The 20,476-nt window shown below is 50.2% G+C and overlaps 1 protein-coding gene across 2 annotated transcripts in view; it reads right to left on the reverse strand.

Moving 5' to 3' along the window:
* The window catches only part of C61H1orf21 (chromosome 61 C1orf21 homolog), a 38,846-nt gene extending 20,750 nt beyond the window's left edge, over positions 1–18,096 (reverse strand). For both annotated transcript variants that reach the window (XM_078881409.1, XM_078881408.1), the window contains exon 1: positions 17,962–18,096. The gene's annotated coding sequence lies outside the window, so the exon portion shown is untranslated. The remainder of the gene's footprint in view (positions 1–17,961) is intronic.
* Between the last annotated feature and the right edge of the window lie 2,380 nt (positions 18,097–20,476).

Here is a 20,476-nt window from a genome sequence, read left to right on the forward strand (position 1 = left end):
AATCACGACGTTTCGATCACAACACAAACGGTCGTCCTCAGGCGGAAAAAATATAATCCAGCAGTGGAACTGCTGAACTAGCGAGAGAGCAGCTACAACAAGGCTATATATGTGGCGATGGGCAAGCAAGCGGGCTCTGAGCTGGAAAGGATTAGAAATTCTAAACAATACAATATTAGAAATTCTGAACAATACAATAGGCTAATCAACATAAATCGCACAATTACTGTGATCTCTCTCTCACCGCCAACTTGTCTGCATCTCCCTTCTCCCATCCGACCACCCTCTCTGTTCTTGTACACAAAATGGATAAGGACACAGGAGGTCAAACTCCCGGCTCGGCAGTTGAAACGATGCGGACCCCCCTCCGCCTGCCGTCCCTCCACTCAGCAGTGGAAACGGGCTCATCACAGTTTGTCAATCGTCAGATTGCATGCCGTGGGGAAACCAACACCTCTTACAAGATGTCTGGTCAGTGTGGAAGAATAGGCCAAAGATACCCCCTGCAGAGGGACTCTCTAACAGCTGCCTCCAGTGGAGGCCCTTCTTTCACTAACAGTGGCACCAGCATGCAATTGCAGGACCATGCCTTTACTTAAATCTACATTTTTCATTCCCACATCTCAATAGGATTTTATAAACTGAGAGAAATGGGGGAGGGGACACAAAAACAATATTTGCTTAGGGCCCCCAATCGAGGGGAGGAGAGGGGCCCTCCCACCCCCCACAATCAAACCCACGACTTGTCCAAGCCATCGCACTGAAAGCGGCTACAACATTTGGCCCTGCACAAGCCGATATTTCAGAGTAAACAAAAAATACCCCTTTAACCTTTAGCACTTGCAATCACAAAAGGCCACCACCCGCCCCCCCACCCCCCATTAAAATCACTAACGCAGCAGGGCCTATTTTCCCGCAAAATTTGCCGCGCAAACCGCACGTCCAAACTGCGCGCTCGTTAGCCAGCGCTTTCAAACTGCAATGGTTTTGTCTTCATTTGTTATTCCCTCATCTCAATAGGATTTTATAAACTGAGAGAAATGAGGGGGGGGGGGGCACAAAAATAAGATCTGCTTAGGACCCCGAGGGGAGGAGGAGAGGGGACCTCCCCCCCCCCCCAATCAAACCCACGACTTGTCCAAGCCATCGCACTGAAAACGGCTACAACATTTGGCCTTGCACAAGCCAATATTACAGAGTAAACAAAAAAAATATCCCTTTAACCTTTAGCACTTGCAATCACAAAAGGTCACCCCCCCCCCCCGCCCCATTAAAATCACAAACGCCGCAGGGCCTATTTTTCGGCAAAATTAGCCACCCAAACCGCACCATCCAAACTCTGCGCTTGTTAGCCACTGCTTTCAAACTGCAATGAGTTCGTCTTCACGACCCCCTCCTCGTCCCCCCCCCCCACGCTGGCGACGGGTGCAGTTGGTACAGCCCTGTGATTTGCACACTCACGCCACCGCCAATTGGTAGAGGTCCCTCCACCCTCTCGGAAGATCACCTTGGCCTACTCTTCCAAGCTGGCCGGATGACTTACCCCCACCAACACACACGTGATCTCTGCCGATTGAGTGTGGTGTACCCAATTAAACTGCTAGATCCTCTCTCTTCACAGGATATTTGGCCTACTCTTTCACACTGGCACTGTGGAAGATCCAAGCGGGGGGGGGGGGGCAGCGCAATGTGACCAATACCCCCCTCACCCGGTGGTCCCCATTGAATTGTAAGGTTCAACCTGCTCAGAGATAACATCATTATGTTAAAGCAATGAATGAACTTCCGTACGAATTATGCACATTTATTGCATTCATTTCGTTTCTTAAAATATCCTATCCTTAAAATCTCCGATTGCTTTCAGTAGCCACCAGGAATTCAATGCCAACTGCGGTCGTGGTTCCCGACTTTTCAAGACAAGAAGCTGGAAGACTTCTTCACAATTCTGGCAAACCACCCGATGAAGCTGGTTGTAAATCGCCAGTGAAACGGCGTTGTGGGTTCACTTTCCATAACAGCAGTGTGCCGAAACAAGTAACTAATTGGCATGTTTTGTTCATGTGACAAAGCTTACTAATTGGCCGTGTAGGCTGGCGACACTTTTATATTTACACAATCGAACCCAAAAACCTTGATTATGAATAATATTGGTCTTCACAGCTTACTACGTGTTAAAGTGAGCGCCTATTAAGGTTGACATGGGGGGCAAGATCAGTGTTGCCAGCACCATGCCCGGCTGCCTTCATCTCTCCCCAGTGCGGATGGTTCACACACCACACCAGGTTCTCATTAAAGCTGAACTGACCTAGTAGAGGCCCAGAATCGGTTCAGATAAAAATCATAAAAATTGTGAGTGGGAATTGAACCCAGGTCACCAGGTTCGAGGAAAGGTGCCCGAATCACTATGCCATCATTCCCAGCACAGACATATCTGCTCACAAACATACAGATACACGTAGACACACACACACGTAGTAAAAACAGTGCCATGTACAGACACACATATGCAAAGTGAAAAGACAAGGATCCCCTGTGTAGCCCACACAGGCTGCTTGGGTAAAGTGCTGTTAGCGAGCAGTACCTATGAAGGCCACTCACACTAGCGAGCGCGCACATTATAATTAATCCTGGCACACTTTCGGAGTGAATTCCCTTCAATGAACAGGCTGTTAACACGCTTCATACCTTTCCTCTGGGCTAAACGCACCGGCAAGGCCTGATATCTACAACTACAACAACTCATGGGGGGTTGTTCACAAACCAGAGGGGATGGGCCCCATTGTGCAGAGGGCACCGAGACCCAAGGGGACTGGGCTTAGCAGTGGAACCTGCTCCCTCACCGCTGCTCTTTTCCCCACACATCCTGCACCGCTAAAATATGTAATTCATCTCCATCCTCCTTGACACCCTGGACTGCTAGATTTCGTCCTTCCCCACCGGTCTTCACACAGGCTTAACAAAACTCACCCTCGAGTCTAGCTACGTTCACCACTATCAGGTCCGCGATGCTCACAGCACGTTTGGTCTCAACTGCAGATCTTCAACATTTCAGTGGCGACCCTCAAATAAAAATTCGATTGTGGCCAAGATACACAGATACACACACATGCACACTCATGCACACTCATGCACACTCATGCACACTCATGCACACTCATGCAGACTCATGCAGAAGCGCATGACGGCTGCCTCGCCAACCGCACAGAATCCCTTTGCACGCCGAGTAGCAGGAAGGTCCCCAGGAATAGATGAACGCCCGAGGCGGCCAGGGAATGGCAGCGGCGCACCCACCTGATAACGGGAAAGTGTAGCCAAGGAGATTCGTTATCACGAGGGCGCCCGAGATAGGGACCGCAACGCAAGGAGGACTTTGGTCCCGACTGCTACGAACCCAGAGTCGACGATGCGTGTGCGCTAATGACCGACTGCGACGCGACGCTTTTCAGAATTGCCGCGACGCATGGTGAAACTACTCTAGGCAGGCAGAGGGTGCAAGCCCAGCAACTGCTTTCTCACGGCACTGTTGACGAAAAGGCCGATACGAGAAGGCAGTGCGGTCAATGGGATGGGTACAAATCTTTGAAAACATTCTTGGTCGAAATAGATATGGGGAAGTGTATTTTTTTTATTATTCACGTTGTTACACGACACTCACTGAACCAGGAGAGCCTCACTGAGGCGCGACGGTAGCGAGATGTTAACTACCTCGCCCGGTATACAGGAGGTCGTGGGTTTGATCCTAACCCTGATGCCTGTATATTTGGAGTTTGCATGTTCTCTCTGTGGCCCCACAGATTTTTCTCCAGGTCCTCTGGGTTGTTCCCTCCACATTTAGAAACAAGTGTCAAGAGTATTTGGCTGCGAAACATTTCCATGTGATGAGCCACTTCGTTGGGCTATGATTTGTGGCCAGTCCACGTCTGAAGAAGAGCTCGGGGGAGAGAATAGGCTCTAAAGGAAAGCTGTCTCAGGTGTGGACCAATCAACTTCAAGGACAGTGCATACATTATCAGAGTTGTGTTTTTTGTTTGCATTACGACTGCAGGTATTGTGGTCTATGCAAACATGACTGCTTGTAAAAAAAAAGGTGTCAGTTTTGTTGCCACATAAAAGGGTAAAAAAACAATTATATTTTTTACTGGCAAATGAGGTACCAATGGTGTAAATGCTTACCCCGAGCTCTCATACTCTGATGGTGCATTGTCCTTGAGTTGTGCGCCTTTTGGCGTCATTTGGTCCAACCCATGTGAGACTAGGCTCTAAGGAAAGCCGTCTCGGGTGTGGACCAATCAACTTCAAGGACAGTGCATACATTATCAGAGTTATGTTTTTTGTTTGCATTATGACTGCAGGTATTGTGGTCTATGCAAACATGACTCCTCGTAAAAAAGGTGTCAGTTTTGTTGCCAGATAAAAGGGTAAAAAACCTATTATCATATTTTTTACTGGCAAATGAGGTACCAATGGTGAAGAGCTACATAGCTCAGTGAGCCTTACCTGGTAAAATAAAAAATAGTTTAAATTTTAGTTAAACACTTCTTTAGGAGGGTCCTGCCATGTTGCTGTGTGCAATACCCATTAAGTAGTTTTCAGGTAATTGGGATGCTTGGCCAAAACCCACGCAGGACAGCGGGAGAACATACCAACACCACATTCCCACTCTCACTCAAACTCACGTTCTGCAGAGCAGTCGAATGTACAGCCTCCATACAGAGAAGCACCCGAATTGGGAATCGAACCCCGGCATATATTGCTATGATGCACAAGTGGGCATTTGGCCTAATCTTCCACTCTGACATCTTGGAAGAGGTAGGAGTTACCCACACTTTACCCCACCACACGCGGTGTGCCGATTGACTTAAACTGCAGAAACTCCATTTCAATTTGCCGCGTGGACAGAGGCAGTGGTATTTGGAGGGATTTAAGAAGCTTGCAACTGCGGTGCCGGGAGAGAGACTCGAACTGGCGACTTCTGAATTTCAAGTCCATGACACCATAGACAGGATCCCACACATTATCGTTTACACGTCATTGATCTTCTGACAGCATACGCATTATAAGTGTTATAGATTTTAAAGTTAGGACACTCAGGCACGCTTACGTTTGAGTGAACTGCAACCGGAGAACTTTTTGAAGTGAATCGTCATTTGTATCGAGAATAAAGCAAACCACAAACACAAGACAATAATAATACCAAACGAGTAATAGTAATGATACGAAACACAGCTACAAGGGTTGGTGGGTCACGTGTAGATCTGTGACAATTCCAAACCTGCTGGAAAGCGAGGTGCTCATGGGATTACAATATAGCAATTAGGTTCCTTACACACCTGTACAGCAAAACCATTTAAGGGTTATCTTCTGGGATGTTTTGTAGGTTTTCTCCGGGCACTCACACGTGATGAAAAAAAAATTGCATTGGGGGTTGGCGGCCGGGTGAGGTCAGAGCGCAGAGCCAGCACCACTCAGAACCTGAGTTGGATTCCAGTTTGCAGCCGCTGCCTGTGGTTAAACCGGGTTCTCTAGTGCAGTGAGAGTTGATGTCTCAGCGCAGTCAGCAATGACTCACACATAGCCCATAGACTCACACAGAGCCCAAGACTCACAGAGAGACCCACTCAGAGAGCCACAGATTCACAAAGTCTAAGCTGTGATTAAAATGGGTTCTCAAGGGTAGCGAGTTCGTGGTCTCAGCCCAGTCACAAATAGATTTACATAGAGGCTCATTAACCCGCACAGAGACCTATAAACTTCTACAACAATTAGGGAAACACTCATCCTGTACAGATGGAAACAGATGGAGATTAAACCATACTGACCCAGGGTATGGCACCTCCTCGACGCCTCTGGGAAAGGGAGTTTCACAACATCGGTATGTGATTCACCAACCCTCGCAGCCTCCACAGTGCTGGGTTACAGGCCAATACCAATACCCTCCACTCACCACCAAGTGACGGTGATGTCACCACGACGAAGGTGCCAGGCCAGGTGGACCTTGAGGTCACGTGAAGTGTCAAAGGCTCAATGACAGGAGGTCACAAGACAGACCCAGGGGCAATGGGTTGGCTGACTTAGATGACTGGCAGATGCACCAGCTGTACCCCCGAATGTGCCAACTTGCTGCATTTCAGCTGCCCGGCGCGCCGCTCGTTGTTGTGAGCATCGCTCCTCTGCCCTCAGTTGTTGTTGGAGGCCGACTATCCTGCAACTGCCTCCTCCGAGGAGGCGACACGCATAGCCACCACAGCCCCACCTATTTGGGTCTTCTGGCTCACAAAAGTGATGCCACTTGACACAATTTGTTGAACAAGGTATAGATGAGATGAAATAATTCAGTTCCAGTAGACAGAGCCCTCAAACATGGATGAAGAAATCAATGAGTGAAGTTCACAGGAACAGCAATCATGGCAGTAGCGATTGAAGAACAATAAGGGAGTGACTGACCACCGACTGTACACAAAACACATCTTTAGAAACTAAAATTGACATCACCACTATCACAATACAGGACAGCCATGTTAAATGCACCGATAGGTTAGGAGATATGATCTTGTAGCGGAGGTCTCCGACTCTGTGTTTAAGTCGTGGGGTGGCTCTCGCCGTGAAGGTCACCGGCAAGACCGGTCAAACCGGGTCACACGGCAGTGACCGCCGGCTTTGGCAGCGAGGGGGAGCAACCACGCGGAGCGAGCTAGACCGTGTAATCACGCAGGCCATCTCTCAGCCACGCCCCGTCCAGGCACTCGGCTCCACGCGGTATATGGACCGATGGAAGGGAGAGATGGGCAGACAGGGAGATGGATGGATAGATAGATGCAGGGAGGTAGAGAGTGATGAACAGAAAGATAAACTGAAGGACAGCGAAATGCATCGGCAGTAACAGACAGGCAGACAGACAGAACTGATGAAGAGAGACACACGGAGTGAGAGAGACAGGCAGGCACACCGGCTGATAGACAGGGAGACAGACCGGTAAGACCAACACAGAGGCAGACAGGCAGACAGACAGAACAACTGATGAAGAGAGACACACGGAGTGAGAGAGACAGGCAGGCACACCGGCTGATAGACAGGGAGACAGACAGCTAAGATGAATGGAATGACAGAGGAGCTGACCTACAGAGGAATATACAGACGCACAAAAGGACTGGTAGACAGATGGACAAACGGACCGCTTGGCCCGTTCGCCATGAACCAAAGGTTCAACTCCCACTGAAACTGCCTGGGAGGAGGGGGGGGGGAGGAATTTCTACTCTGACATAGCGGCACACTTCACCCCTCGCGAAGCCAGCGTCCAAGTCCCCGCGCCATCATTCGCTCGCGGCCGATGATTACACGGCATGGAAATTACCTTCAAGCAAGGTGGCAATCACAAACCACCTTCACTCTCCGTCTCCCTTGGCTGTCTCCACGGCCCTGATTCTCTCTCTCGTGCGTGTGCACTATTTCTACATTAAGCCACTTCTCTTTCTGTCTTGTATACTATCGATTTTGTTTTACTTCCCTTTAGCCTGCCTGCCGACTTTCTCTTGCACTGAAATGACACGTGCATCTGTCTGTACGTTATTGAATTTCTTTCTTTGTAACAAGTAGCAGATGCTGCTGCTGCTGCTCTTGCCAATATTATCTGGGAATCCAGTATAAATTATTTAACAAGCCTAATTCTGCTTATGAGACGTAGAAGGTTGAACTCCATCCATAATTTGCCTTAAACAAATAACCTTATGGTGGGGACCCTGGAGTCCCGTAAGCCCCCGGCTCTCGCATGAACATTATATTATGTCTTTTTCACCAATGGGTTTGAAGGATGGTGGCAAGTGTTTACTTGTTAAACTTTGCCTTTAAAACGGAAAACTACTTCAGTGCCCTCAAAAATTCTAGTTCAGAGGTAGGGTGTGCCCAGGTTATATCCATATTTCGAACCTAACCCAGTTACTTCCGCAAAGACAAACACGATCCCACTTAAAAAACTAAAAATCCTATTATATTAAAACGCAATAAGTACCTGAGAATAGCTTTTTTTTGTTATGCATACAGCATAATTCATGCAAATTTCAATCACACAATCGCCGAGGGACCCACAGATAAGCTGGAAGACAGCCAGGCGGTGAACCTGCGCCACTAACAATTTCCAAAGCTCCGTAGTCCTCTATATATACAAATTATTTCATTCATTCATTGACTGTTTATAAAGGTAAATGTGCAGCTATGCAAACTGCTTGTTCATGCCACTTCTGGCAGAAAAACCTCCACGAGAGGGCATTTGGCCCACTCCTCCACATTAAAGTTACCACACGGCACCTGCCGATCATAGACGAACTGTGGCGTGAGCTCATTTACACTCCTGAGTGGACAAAGGTGGTGGTGAGCGGGGAGGGGTTTAAGAATCTTGCACCGTTGTTTCAACTTTCGCCGCCAAGAGATGGAATGAAAGCGGCCACCTCTGGATTGCAAGTCCAGCGAGGTATGAACCGTCACACCTCTGTGGCAGCATCCAATTTTTACGTGAGCTTTCTACTTCTCAACCGTGCAAGAGACATTCTCTTTACACCTCCATAAAGTGTCACTTACGTGAGGCTTCAGTGGCCATTGCGTTAAATTACGCACATTTTTCCTACCTTAAGTATAGCACAAATCCTGCCCTAGAGTCTGCAAGAGAAATCCATTGCAAAACTCACTGCCTTCATCATTATTGCTGCCCCATTACATACAAATCATTAGGCTAATGGTCCTTTTTCAAACGTAAGTAACATGCTAGTTGGCCTGTGGCCGCACCTGCGGTACTAAAAAGGCATTCTGCTGCTGCTGCCGCCTCCTGCGCATACATTATTCCGTGTTGAGCTGGTGAGTGTTGTGGGGGGGGGCATGTAGCAGGAGTGAGGGGTAGGCAGGTATAGTTAGGGGTGCGGGCAGTTTCACGTCAACCACCAGAATCCCTCTTCGGACAGCGAGATTATACAGGTACTCCTCTACTTACCAACAATCGACTTACGAACTTTCAGAGATACGAACAAATCTGTCCGTATGTCCAGTTGCCTGTTCAGACCGAGTCGTAAGTTCAACCGCCGTGCAATAGATGGCGGTGGTGGCATCTACATCTCCAGAACACGAAGAACCAGTGGCATCTAGTTCTACAGAACATGAAGAACCAGTGGCATAGTAGTAGGTTTTTACCCTTTTAAACTGGTACAAAACCGACACCTTTATTCAAGGCATCATGTATGCAATAACCACAACACAAGTAGTCAAAAAAGCAAACAAAAAGAAGCAACTCTGATAATGATAATAATATGCACTGTCCTTGAAGTTGATTGGTCCACACCCGAGGCGGCTTTCTTTAAAGAAAGCCGTCTCGGGTGTGGACCAATCAACTGATAATAATATGCACTGTCCTTGAAGTTGATTGGTCCACACCCGAGATGGCTTTCTTTAAAAAAAGCCGTCTCGGTTGTGGAGTTGATTGGTCCACACCCGAGACGGCTTTCTTTAAAGAAAGCCGTCTCGGGTGTGGACCAATCAACGCAGTCTCGGGTGTGGACCAATCAACTTCAAGGACAGTGCATATTATTATCATTATCAGAGTTGCTTCTTTTTGTTTGCTTTTTTGACTACTTGTGTTGTGGTTATTGCATACATGATGCCTTGAATAAAGGTGTCAGTTTTGTACCAGTTTAAAAGGGTAAAAACCTACTACTATATTTTGCCACTGGTAAAAGAGATCTCAGTGTAAAAACCAGTGGCATCTACATCTACAAAACATGAAGAACCAGTGGCATCTACATAACATGAAGAACCAGTGGCATCTACATCTACAGAACATTAAGAACCAGTGGCATCTACAGGAGATTATACAACTTTTAAAGCCATTCCCCGTGTTTAGTGCACATGCCGCACAACATATTTGGAATCGACAAGAGTATACTCACAAACAAATCGACATGCAAACAGACCTCTGGAACCTAACTCGTTCCTAAGTAGAGGAGTCTCTGATCGACAGGGGCTGCGACATGGCCGAGTGGTAGAGCGTATTGCCGCTTGCTGCAGAGGTCTGTGGTTCGAGTTCTGCGGCCGCCCCGGCCAACTCTGCGCTGTGCATTGATCATGAAGACCATGCGCCGTCCGCTCCACAGCGCACGTTAAGAGATCCCTTGACGTCAATTGAAACGAGAAGGCCATCGCGTGCCAGCGTCACGGCCCATAATTGCCGACTTTGATAAAACCGCATGGCAAATTACTCAATCGGGAGATCGCGTTGCAACATTACCCTCCGACTGTGAAACTACTGTAGACCGTCTGCGAAACACAGGAGCGCCTTCCTTCGCGATGATCGCCCTGCGCTATACAAACGATAGCGCCAATATACTCATTATGCGATTGAAAAATATTTTTTTTTACTAATATAACATAGGTTTCAGTAACCAACGCAATGCTCCATAATTGCTTTCTTTAAACCTCTTCCACCTGACGAGATTGTCATGCTTACAACGATATTGTTGATGATGGCGAGGTACCCAGGACCTTGATTAGATGTCACTCACCACTAGTGCGAGTAGCCGTGGCCAGGAATCGAACTCGGGGGACAAGGATCACAGCAAGGACCTGATGTTTGCAATCTTCTCAACTGAGCTTCTCTTACATGCACATCCACACGACATCATCCACAAAGTGTCCCTATCACTCTTCAAACCGCCAATCCTCACCCCTCACCTCCAAGTTGCTGGATTACAAGCGACCTACACACTCCCCAAAGATAACAAAGCAAGCCTCTAACACCCAAAAGTCAACAAAGAAAACATCTCCAGCGGAGCCTGCAGCCTTGTTGGGGAAAGTTATGTTACCGCCAGCTTCTATGAAGGCCGGCGTTGATGCACAAGGGAGTGGGGGTATGGCCAGCAGCACATCCGGCTGTCCTTTTTTAGCCAGTGCCGATGTTTACACATCACACCAGGAACTCATTTAAGGGTTGAGTTGACCTAGGGGTGGGGCTTTGTCCTAGTTCTGATATAAACGCAGGTCACCGGGTTTGTATCGTAATTAAAGTGTCCTAACCACTACACCGCCTCTCATAACACAACCATCAGCGCGCACACACAAGCCACCGCCTCGCATACCTTACACAACCACCACACCCACGTGTACACACACTCTCAGAGTAAAAGTTCAGAAATATTCATCTCTGATATTGGCTGCGAGCAAGAATCAAATGCAGAGTTATGGGCTATTCGCGCAACGCACTAACCACTACACCACCTCTCTCCACAGCCACACTGCACAAGTGTGCATGCATGCAGTGTGCAGATTGCACACAGCAGGGGTCCCCATGTGGGGAGCTTCGCTCATTATTTATTGAACAATATTTATTTAGGGGTAGCACCTTAGGCCAGGCACCAGTACAGACACCTTGGGGGATTGGCAACACAGCACAAGTCGCAGCAGTGAATGGCAGCACAATGGAAGGCTATACAGATAGTCCCCGAGTTACGATGGTCCGACTTACGATATTTCGATCTTACGATGGCGATAGCGATACGACAAAATTTTTAAATATTTTAAATTTCGCGCGGCAGGCAAACGCAGCAGCGTACGAGGTACGATGCTGTATGTTGGGACGCTGCCGGAATGTACGCATCTCCCACTTTGTGTGATGCAGATAGGATTGTTTCCTGAAAAAACTTTCTATTTAATTGCAGTTCATATAGGTAGGCTAAGAATTAACCTTGTTTTCTTACTTTACATTTTACTGTGCAATACAGTATTGTAATTAATAAATACATACAGTATATAGTTTATACAGTACAGTACTGTAAATTGCTTTGTTTTGCTAAATTATCACCATTCTTTAAGACTCCTGGGTAGGCTAGGCCATCTTCGACTTACGATATTTTTGACTTACGATGGGGTCGTCGTAACGCATCTCCATCTTAAGTAGAGGACTACACAGCGTATTACCCAACCGTGAGCAAACATTTAAAGGTGCAGCCCTGAAATAGCTTGTTAACACGACTCCTGCTGAATGAGCAACCACTATAGTGCAGCGCTAGGGAGTGCCCCTCCAAAAAGGGGTTTGCCTCCTCCTACATGCTGGCCAGATGTCTCGGAAAAGGTGGAAGTAACCCACACTTTACCCCACCACACACGTGCCCTGCCCATCAATCAACTGCGGTGTAGCTATTTATACTGCTGGGTGGACCAATGCGTAGCGGGGAAGGGGGGGATGATTTATTAAACTCACCCATTGTCTCAACTGTTTCAGGTTAATGGCATCATTCAATCTGTGTAAGTGGCCTTGGGCAGGACACGTCATGGCTAGAAGGGTTGATGGCCGATGGTCAAGAATTATGACGGAGTTACAGCCAACTCCGTCGCGAGAGGTACACCACCGAGGAGATGGGGGGATTAAATCAGCTAGTGTGCATGGGCTAATCATCACCAATCATCAATACAATCTCTCACCGTCATCCTTATCCAGTTTAATCACAACTTGTCAATGGGGAGTCCACAGGTCCCCCATGTAAGTCTATGGGCCTCTATGTAAATTATATGGCTCACTGCTTAGGTGTACACATCTCTATGCAAATCAATTGGTCTCCATGTAACCCTACGGAGTTTCTGCGCGAGTCATTTGCCACAGAGATTAGACAATCAACTCACTGCACTTGAGAACCCGGATTAAATCACGGTTGGGTGGCAGAAAGACGGATGGGAACATGCAACCTCAAGGAGTCTGACACAGCATTTCTGCTTCTACGAGTCATCTTCAGATCCATCTGGACATTTAAATATCCACATTTTGCCAATCGTTGCGAAACCCTTGGCCCGAAATAGACATTGCTCCACGTTCACACACACCATTTCTCTAGCTTGGAGGAGGGTAAACATTTTCATTGTGAAATGTCACTTTATTGCCGAGGTTATTTTGTTTTCAAATGTTACCTTCACCAATGTTGATATTGACAGGGATGCAGTTGAGGCAAGGATTGTTGCCGTGGTGTAATGGTCAGCACACTGGGCTTCCACTGCAGAGGTCCCCGGAAGTTCAAACAACAGTTCAAGTTTCTTAATTCCTCTCCCCCCCCACATCTCTTTTCACCCAGCGGTGTAAATGGATTGACCGACGTTGCCTGGCAGTGGTGGCTTTGCATGCGAGTTTGACACGTAGGTTTTCGAGACCAATAATAAAGATTTGTTGGGTTAGGTCGCGCCAGTATAAATGTGCAGTTAAGCCCGCTCCGGCCAATTAGAGAGGTTTGTCACGTAAACAAAACGTGCCAATTAGTTACAAATTCAGCCTACCGGTGTGTTGGAGAGTAAATCCACAACATTTACAACTTGATGCACAGATGCGTACCTATGCATGCAGCCTGCAATCCAGCACTGTGGAGGCGAGGCTTGGTGGACCCGCGTGTATGTTGCGAAAATCCCGTCCCCTATGGGTATCGACGGAACAAATCCTGGCTTTAAAGAAAGCAGCGCAACACATTTGGACGAAGTTCATCTGTCCCATCAGTATTGGAGAGTGTTGCTGAGTGAAAGGGGGTCAACACCCTCAAATAATCATTAAGAGAGGGCCCTCCAGAGCTCCCTCTAATGGAGGCCCTTCTGCCAGCTGTAGGCATGCAACGAAGCAATTGCAGCGCTGCACCTTTACCATTGCAGAGTGGACACACCAGGGTTGTCAACAGCTATGCATTCGAGGCTGCAACCAGCACACGATTACTATTACGTCAGGAGACATTACTCGATTACTAAGGAAAATACAGACCCTTGCCACCGTTCCATGTGGCGGTACACTGTGATTTTCTTGTACAGTGTTTGGCAGCTCTCTTTTGGCGGGCGCGGCCCGAGGTGAAACGTACATGCGGTCCTTTGTCAATCCACCGCTGGATGAGAGACATTAAGTGAGAAATCCACATTTTTATTTAAAGCTTCCAGACATTATATTCTTGGTTCTTTCGGTCAAGTCACGTAGAAGGGGAATAATAAAATAATAAAAATAAAACAATACAATTCTCACGACGTTTCGATGGCAACACAAGCAATCATCATCAGGTGTGAAAACCACAGCAAGAAAACTTTACCGAAAGAACCAAGAATATGAATCCCTGCAGTCACGAAGGCTTTAAATCGAAACTTTCAGACATTGCCCACTATAATCTAAATGCACTGATTAACTCCTTCCCGAAACATTTTGTCCAACTTAACCGGTCTGATGCACTCAGAACATTCCATAATGCGAGAGCCGAGGTCATTCGAAAGAGGGTAATTAAAAATCAGTGGGGTATCTATAAATGGATCGCCCAGAGCAGTATATCACCAATGAATTCACATTGGTGTTTAAATTGAAAATGTCATATTTTCAACTTCTTTCGTGAGTTTGCACTGAGAAAACAACATTTACAAAAGCACTTCAAAATAATGTTGGTGCAATGTTGTTCTTATTCATCTTCTGAAATTTAACCCCAGGTGCATGTACGACACATTTGACAATCCAATGCTGGATGAAGGCCTCCTCCCCCCCACCCTCCCCCCAACGGTGGAGGGTGGGGAGGCGCATAGATGGGGAGCACAACAGTACAGTCCAACAGCCACCCGCTGACCTAGGCTGCCGTGTGGTTTCTACGTTCGCCCACAACCTGGCCACGCAGAAGCCTATAAATACCCAGTTGCGCACAGCAGTTTGACCATATATCCTTGTGAGATAGAGTACAACTGTGGAGGTCCTTCTGGTCAGGAAAGCCTCGAGTCATGGACAAATGTGCACGAGACTGAGTGAAAACCGAATACAGAACCTGTCGCCTTGTGGGTAAAACTTAAGACACAACCCAAACGATGCAGCAGTGGCGATGTGAAAATTCGATCCACGGTACAAGTTCGGCCATCGCCAGACCTAGGCTCCATCTTCATCAACCATTATCTATCCACTGCTAGATAATAACTTTTTAACTCAGGAAAGTTTCACCGAGTCAGAGATGTTTTGGTTGTAGGAAGGTCATGCATTGGGATGTATGGCCCACACCAATTACATTGCATGTGTTTCGCTATCAGAGGAAACCGGAGAACCCTGGAGACAAAACCCCATGCAGAATACGGGGAGAAGATAGAAATTGCACACAGAAAGGGTGCCAGACTTGGGAATCTAACGCAGGTGTATCCTGCTGCGAGGCACCAGTGTGCCACTGTGCTACCCTCATGCCGTAGAATGGAGGCCACCCCGCGCCTCGTGACTCGTGTTGAAAGAGAGAAGGATACCCATACTTTGACCCACCACACGCCACCTGCCGACCGCCTGTAGTGAACCCATTCATATTGCTGGGAGGACTGAAGCGTGTGGGGGGGGGGGGGGGATAATAAACTTCAGTATTGTTTCAGATGCCGCGCCGGGAGATCAAACTGGCAATCTCTCGATTGCAAGTCCAGAATACACCGTGGCTAAGGGCCCACATTACACCATGGAATACATTCCGACCATGTTCAATCCACCGCTGTATTAAACAAAACAAAGATACAACCCACGCACCAGTGTCGGCCACTATTTGACCAAATGCTTCATGTACCACGCCGACCAACGCGAGTTGACAAGAGCCGTCCCGAGGGTACGCGGCGCGACCGCCCTGGGCCCCGCGCTTGGGGGGGCGGCACGCTTTCAACGCCAGTGTCAGCAGATGTAATAATTGCGGTTTAGTTTTAAGGCGTCTGGGGGTGTAGGGGGGGGGGCACACATTGGGATTTTCCCTGGGCCCCGACCATTCCCGCCTATGCGGGTTGGTGAAGGGGAGACCCCAAACCAGTCTCGGTTCAGCTAAACACCACCCACCGATGTTTAACACGGAAGCTTCCGCGACCAATATCATCCATGCAGTTAGTTTTTGGGTTAGATCGCGTAAATATATAAATGTGTCGTTAAACCCGGCACCACCCGACACGGCCAATTCGTAAGGTTTGTCACGTAAACAGAACATGCCAATCTTGATTTGAAGCTTTCGTGACTGCAAGAATCCATACTCTTTGGTTATTTCGGTAACATGCCAGTTCGTAACGAGTACAGCAACGCCGGTGTGTTGGAGAGCAAAGCCACAACATTTACAATCTGAGTACTACTACGTTTCACCAGTAATTACAACTAGCATCGTCTAGTTATAATTACAACTAGTTCAGGCTAGTTGATGGAACTAGTTGTAATTACTGGCGAAACGTCTCAGACTGTCGTGGCTTTGCCCTCCAACACACTACCGGTGTGTGCTGTTACCAGAAACGTTCCATCACCCACCAATGTTGGCCGCAGCCGGGATTCGAACTCAGGCCGCCGACGTTCAGGGCGCAGCGCGTGCGCTCACCGCTGCGCCACCGCTCCCACCGCACAACAATAACAACATTGCATCATGATTCTTCTTAACGAACGGAAATTCCACGGTGCTGAGGGCCAGTGGAGTCGAACCCAGCGGCGGACTGGTTTAAGGCGACGCCTCTTGGCCGGGGACAAGAACTCGGGCTCTCATCATCAGCATCACGGGCTCTCATCGTCATCACGGTTCTCATCATCACCACGGTTCCATCATCACCACTCATCATCATCGTCACCACGCTTCCCATCACCATCACCACGGTTCCCGTCATCACCACGGTTCTCGTCATCACCACGGTTCCCGTCATCACCACGGTTCTCATCATTATCACCACGGTTCCCGTCATCACCACTCATCATCATCATCACCACGGTTCTCATCATCACGGTTCCCATCATCATCACCACGGTTCTCATCATCATCACGGTTCTCATCATCATCACGGTTCTCATCATCATCATCACGGGTTCTCATCATCACCACGGTTCTCATCATCATCATCACGGGTTCTCATCGGCATCACAACGCAGCCGTGCGCTTTCATCCCCTCACACACGACACAATTATAGCCACGCAATGTACGTGATGTGTGCGTGCTGTGTGTGCGGTGTGTGGTGTGTGTGCTGCGTGTGCTGCGTGCTCTGTGTGTGATGTGTGTGCTGTGTGTGTGGTGTGTGTGGTGTATGTGTGGTGTGTGTGGTGTGCTATGTGTGCGTGGGGTGCTGTTTGCTATGTGTGCTGTGTGCTATGTGTGCTCTGTGTGTGTGCTGTGTGTGTGTGATGTGTGTGTGTGCTGTGTGTGTGTGCTGTGTGCGGTGATGTGTGTGTGTGATGTGTGTGTGGTGTGTGCTGTGATGTGTGTGTGTGATGTGTGTGTGGTGTGTGCTGTGTGTGCTATGTGTGTGTGTGATGTGTGTGGTGTGTGTGCTATGTGCGTGCTGTGTGTGCGCTGTGTGTGTGTGGTGTGTGTGCTATGTGCGTGCTGTGTGTGCGCTGTGTGTGCGTGCTGTGTGTGCGCTGTGTGTGGTGTGTACTGTGTGTGCGTGCTGTGTGTGCGCTGTGTGGTGTGCTGTGTGTGTGTGGTGTGTGTGCTGTGTGTGCGTGTGTTGTGTGCTGTATGCTGTGTGTGTGCGTGTGTGTTCTGTGTGTGCTGTGTGTGTATTCCACATTGCTATGGCCGGGGCCAAGTTCTTCCCACCCATCCGTGTCACGCACAATATTCAATGTTCGCAATTCCATGCCTTGGGCCTACCTCGGCGCCAGGCGATTTTTTTTATAAAGATGATTATTTCTTCAACATATCAACGTTTAAAGCAAACACAAATGTGTGTTTTTTACAGGACACAAACCTGCGATGTCGCAGCTGCGATGCGCGCGTCTTAAAACCGTAAGAAATTACGAATTAACAATAAAAACCTCACGAGCGGACACGAGCGACGTGAAACAATAAGACGACGCCGTGCCAATTGAAACCTCCCCTCCCGGAGCATGAGGGGATAGCGATAATTTTAATAAATAAAGTTAAACACGTACGCGTGGCGACCAGCGGCTTGCCTCCGATCGCTCTCGAGGCGGCGCAGACGTGTACGAGTGTAAGTTTGATGGCGATGTCTCTCACCTGCTTTCTGTTCGCCTCAGAGCCTTAAAGTCGCGCCGCCCGAATCGCTTCCCAGTCGCCTCTTCCCCGTTGCTAAATTTGGACCCCCTCCTCCTCCACGTCCTCGCGGGGCCCCGCGTGCACTCGCGAGGGCTGGCTTGCGCATGCGCGGTTGACGCGAGCGAGGGCTTATTTAGCGGGAGGGGCACAGATGTGGCACGGCAAGTCGGCGAGGGTTGTTTTTTTAAAGGGGACGCGTCCGTGATGATGTCGGTGCAGGGCCAATCGCGAACCACCATCAGCGGCAGCCGTGGGCGCTCCACTGCTGGATGAGTCCCTTCCCCCCGTGGGCGCTCCACTGCTGGATGGACCCCTCCCCCCGTGGGCGCTCCACTGCTGGATGAACCCCTCCCCCCGTGGTCTCTCCACTGCTGGATGGACCCCTCCCCCCGTGGTCTCTCCACTGCTGGATGGACCCCTCCCCCCGTGGTCTCTCCACTGCTGGATGAACCCCTCCCCCCGTGGTCTCTCCACTGCTGGATGGACCCCTCCCCCCGTGGTCTCTCCACTGCTGGATGGACCCCTCCCCCCGTGGTCTCTCCACTGCTGGATGAACCCCTCCCCCCGTGGTCTCTCCACTGCTGCATGAACCCCTCCCCCCGTGGTCTCTCCACTGCTGGATGGACCCCTCCCCCCGTGGGCGCTCCACTGCTGGATGAACCCCTCCCCCCGTGGTCTCTCCACTGGTGGATGGACCCCTCCCCGTGGTCTCTCTCCTGCTGGATGAACCCCTCCCCCCGTGGTCTCTCCACTGCTGGATGGACCCCTCCCCGTGGTCTCTCCACTGCTGGATGAGCCCCTCCCCCCGTGGTCTCTCCACTGCTGGATGGACCCCTCCCCCCGTGGTCTCTCCACTGCTGGATGAACCCCTCCCCCCGTGGTCTCTACCCTGCTGGATGGACCCCTCCCCCCGTGGTCTCTACCCTGCTGGATGAGCCCCTCCCCCCGTGGGCGCTCCACTGCTGGATGAACCCCTCCCCCCGTGGTCTCTACCCTGCTGGATGAGCCCCTCCCCCCGTGGGCGCTCCACTGCTGGATGAACCCCTCCCCCCGTGGTCTCTACCCTGCTGGATGAACCCCTCCCCCCGTGGTCTCTCCACTGCTGGATGAACCCCTCCCCCCGTGGTCTCTCCACTGCTGGATGAACCCCGTGGTCTCTCCACTGCTGGATGAACCCCTCCCCCCGTGGTCTCTCTCCTGCTGGATGAACCCCTCCCCCCGTGGTCTCTCCACTGCTGGATGAACCCCGTGGTCTCTCCACTGCTGGATGAACCCCTACCCCGTGGTCTCTCCACTGCTGGATGAGCCCCTCCCACCGTGGTCTCCCCACTGCTGGATGGACCCCTCCCCCCGTGGTCTCTCCACTGCTGGATGAACCCCTCCCCCCGTGGTCTCTACCCTGCTGGATGGACCCCTCCCCCCGTGGTCTCTCCACTGCTGGATGAACCCCTCCCCCCGTGGTCTCTCCACTGCTGGATGAACCCCTCCCCCCGTGGTCTCTACCCTGCTGGATGGACCCCTCCCCCCGTGGTCTCTCCACTGCTGGATGAACCCCTCCCCCCGTGGTCTCTCCACTGCTGGATGGACCCCTCCCCCCGTGGTCTCTCCACTGCTGGATGAACCCCTCCTCCCGTGGTCTCTACCCTGCTGGATGAGCCCCTCCCCCCGTGGGCGCTCCACTGCTGGATGAACCCCTCCCCCCGTGGTCTCTCCACTACTGGATGAACCCCTCCCCCCGTGGTCTCTCCACTGCTGGATGAACCCCGTGGTCTCTCCACTGCTGGATGAACCCCTACCCCCGTGGTCTCTCCACTGCTGGATGAACCCCTCCCCCGCTGGATGAACCCCTCCCCCCGTGGTCTCTCCACTGCTGGATGAACCCCTCCCCCCGTGGTCTCTCCACTGCTGGATGAACCCCTCCCCCCGTGGTCTCTTCACTGCTGGATGAACCCCTCCCCCCGTGGGCTCTCCACTGCTGGATGAACACCTCCCCCCATACATCAGCGGCAGCCGTGGGGCAATTGCTACATTGGCAACCGCGGTCACTGCGTGGCCCACATCTTGCCCTCGCGTCTGGCGTAGCGCGAGTGAAGAAGGTGGTGAGCTGCAGAAGTGGGTGGCGCTCTTTGGCCTACTCTTCTTTCCGTGCCTACCAGCGGTCTAGGAAGAGGCGAGCAATACCCACACTTTGTCCCATGGCACGCAGCGGCCAGGCGAACCACGTTTTTCCATCCATTATAGAGGGCTTTTTTTTGTGTGTGGTTAGATGTCGTAAATATATAAATGTTGCGTCGTTAAACCCGCCACCGCCAACTAGTAAGGGGTTTGTCACGTGAACAAAACGTGGCCAATTCGTTACTCGTTACAGCACGTGCCGCTGTGGTGGAGAGTGAACCCACAGCGTGCTGGGCGCACACTCCACATGCCGAACCCCTCCCCAATAACCATCAGCGGGTGACGTCACTACACATGGGGC

The sequence above is a fragment of the Lampetra fluviatilis genome, chromosome 61, assembly GCF_964198595.1.
Source record: "Lampetra fluviatilis chromosome 61, kcLamFluv1.1, whole genome shotgun sequence".
In the NCBI taxonomy this organism is placed as follows: Eukaryota; Metazoa; Chordata; class Hyperoartia; order Petromyzontiformes; family Petromyzontidae; genus Lampetra; species Lampetra fluviatilis.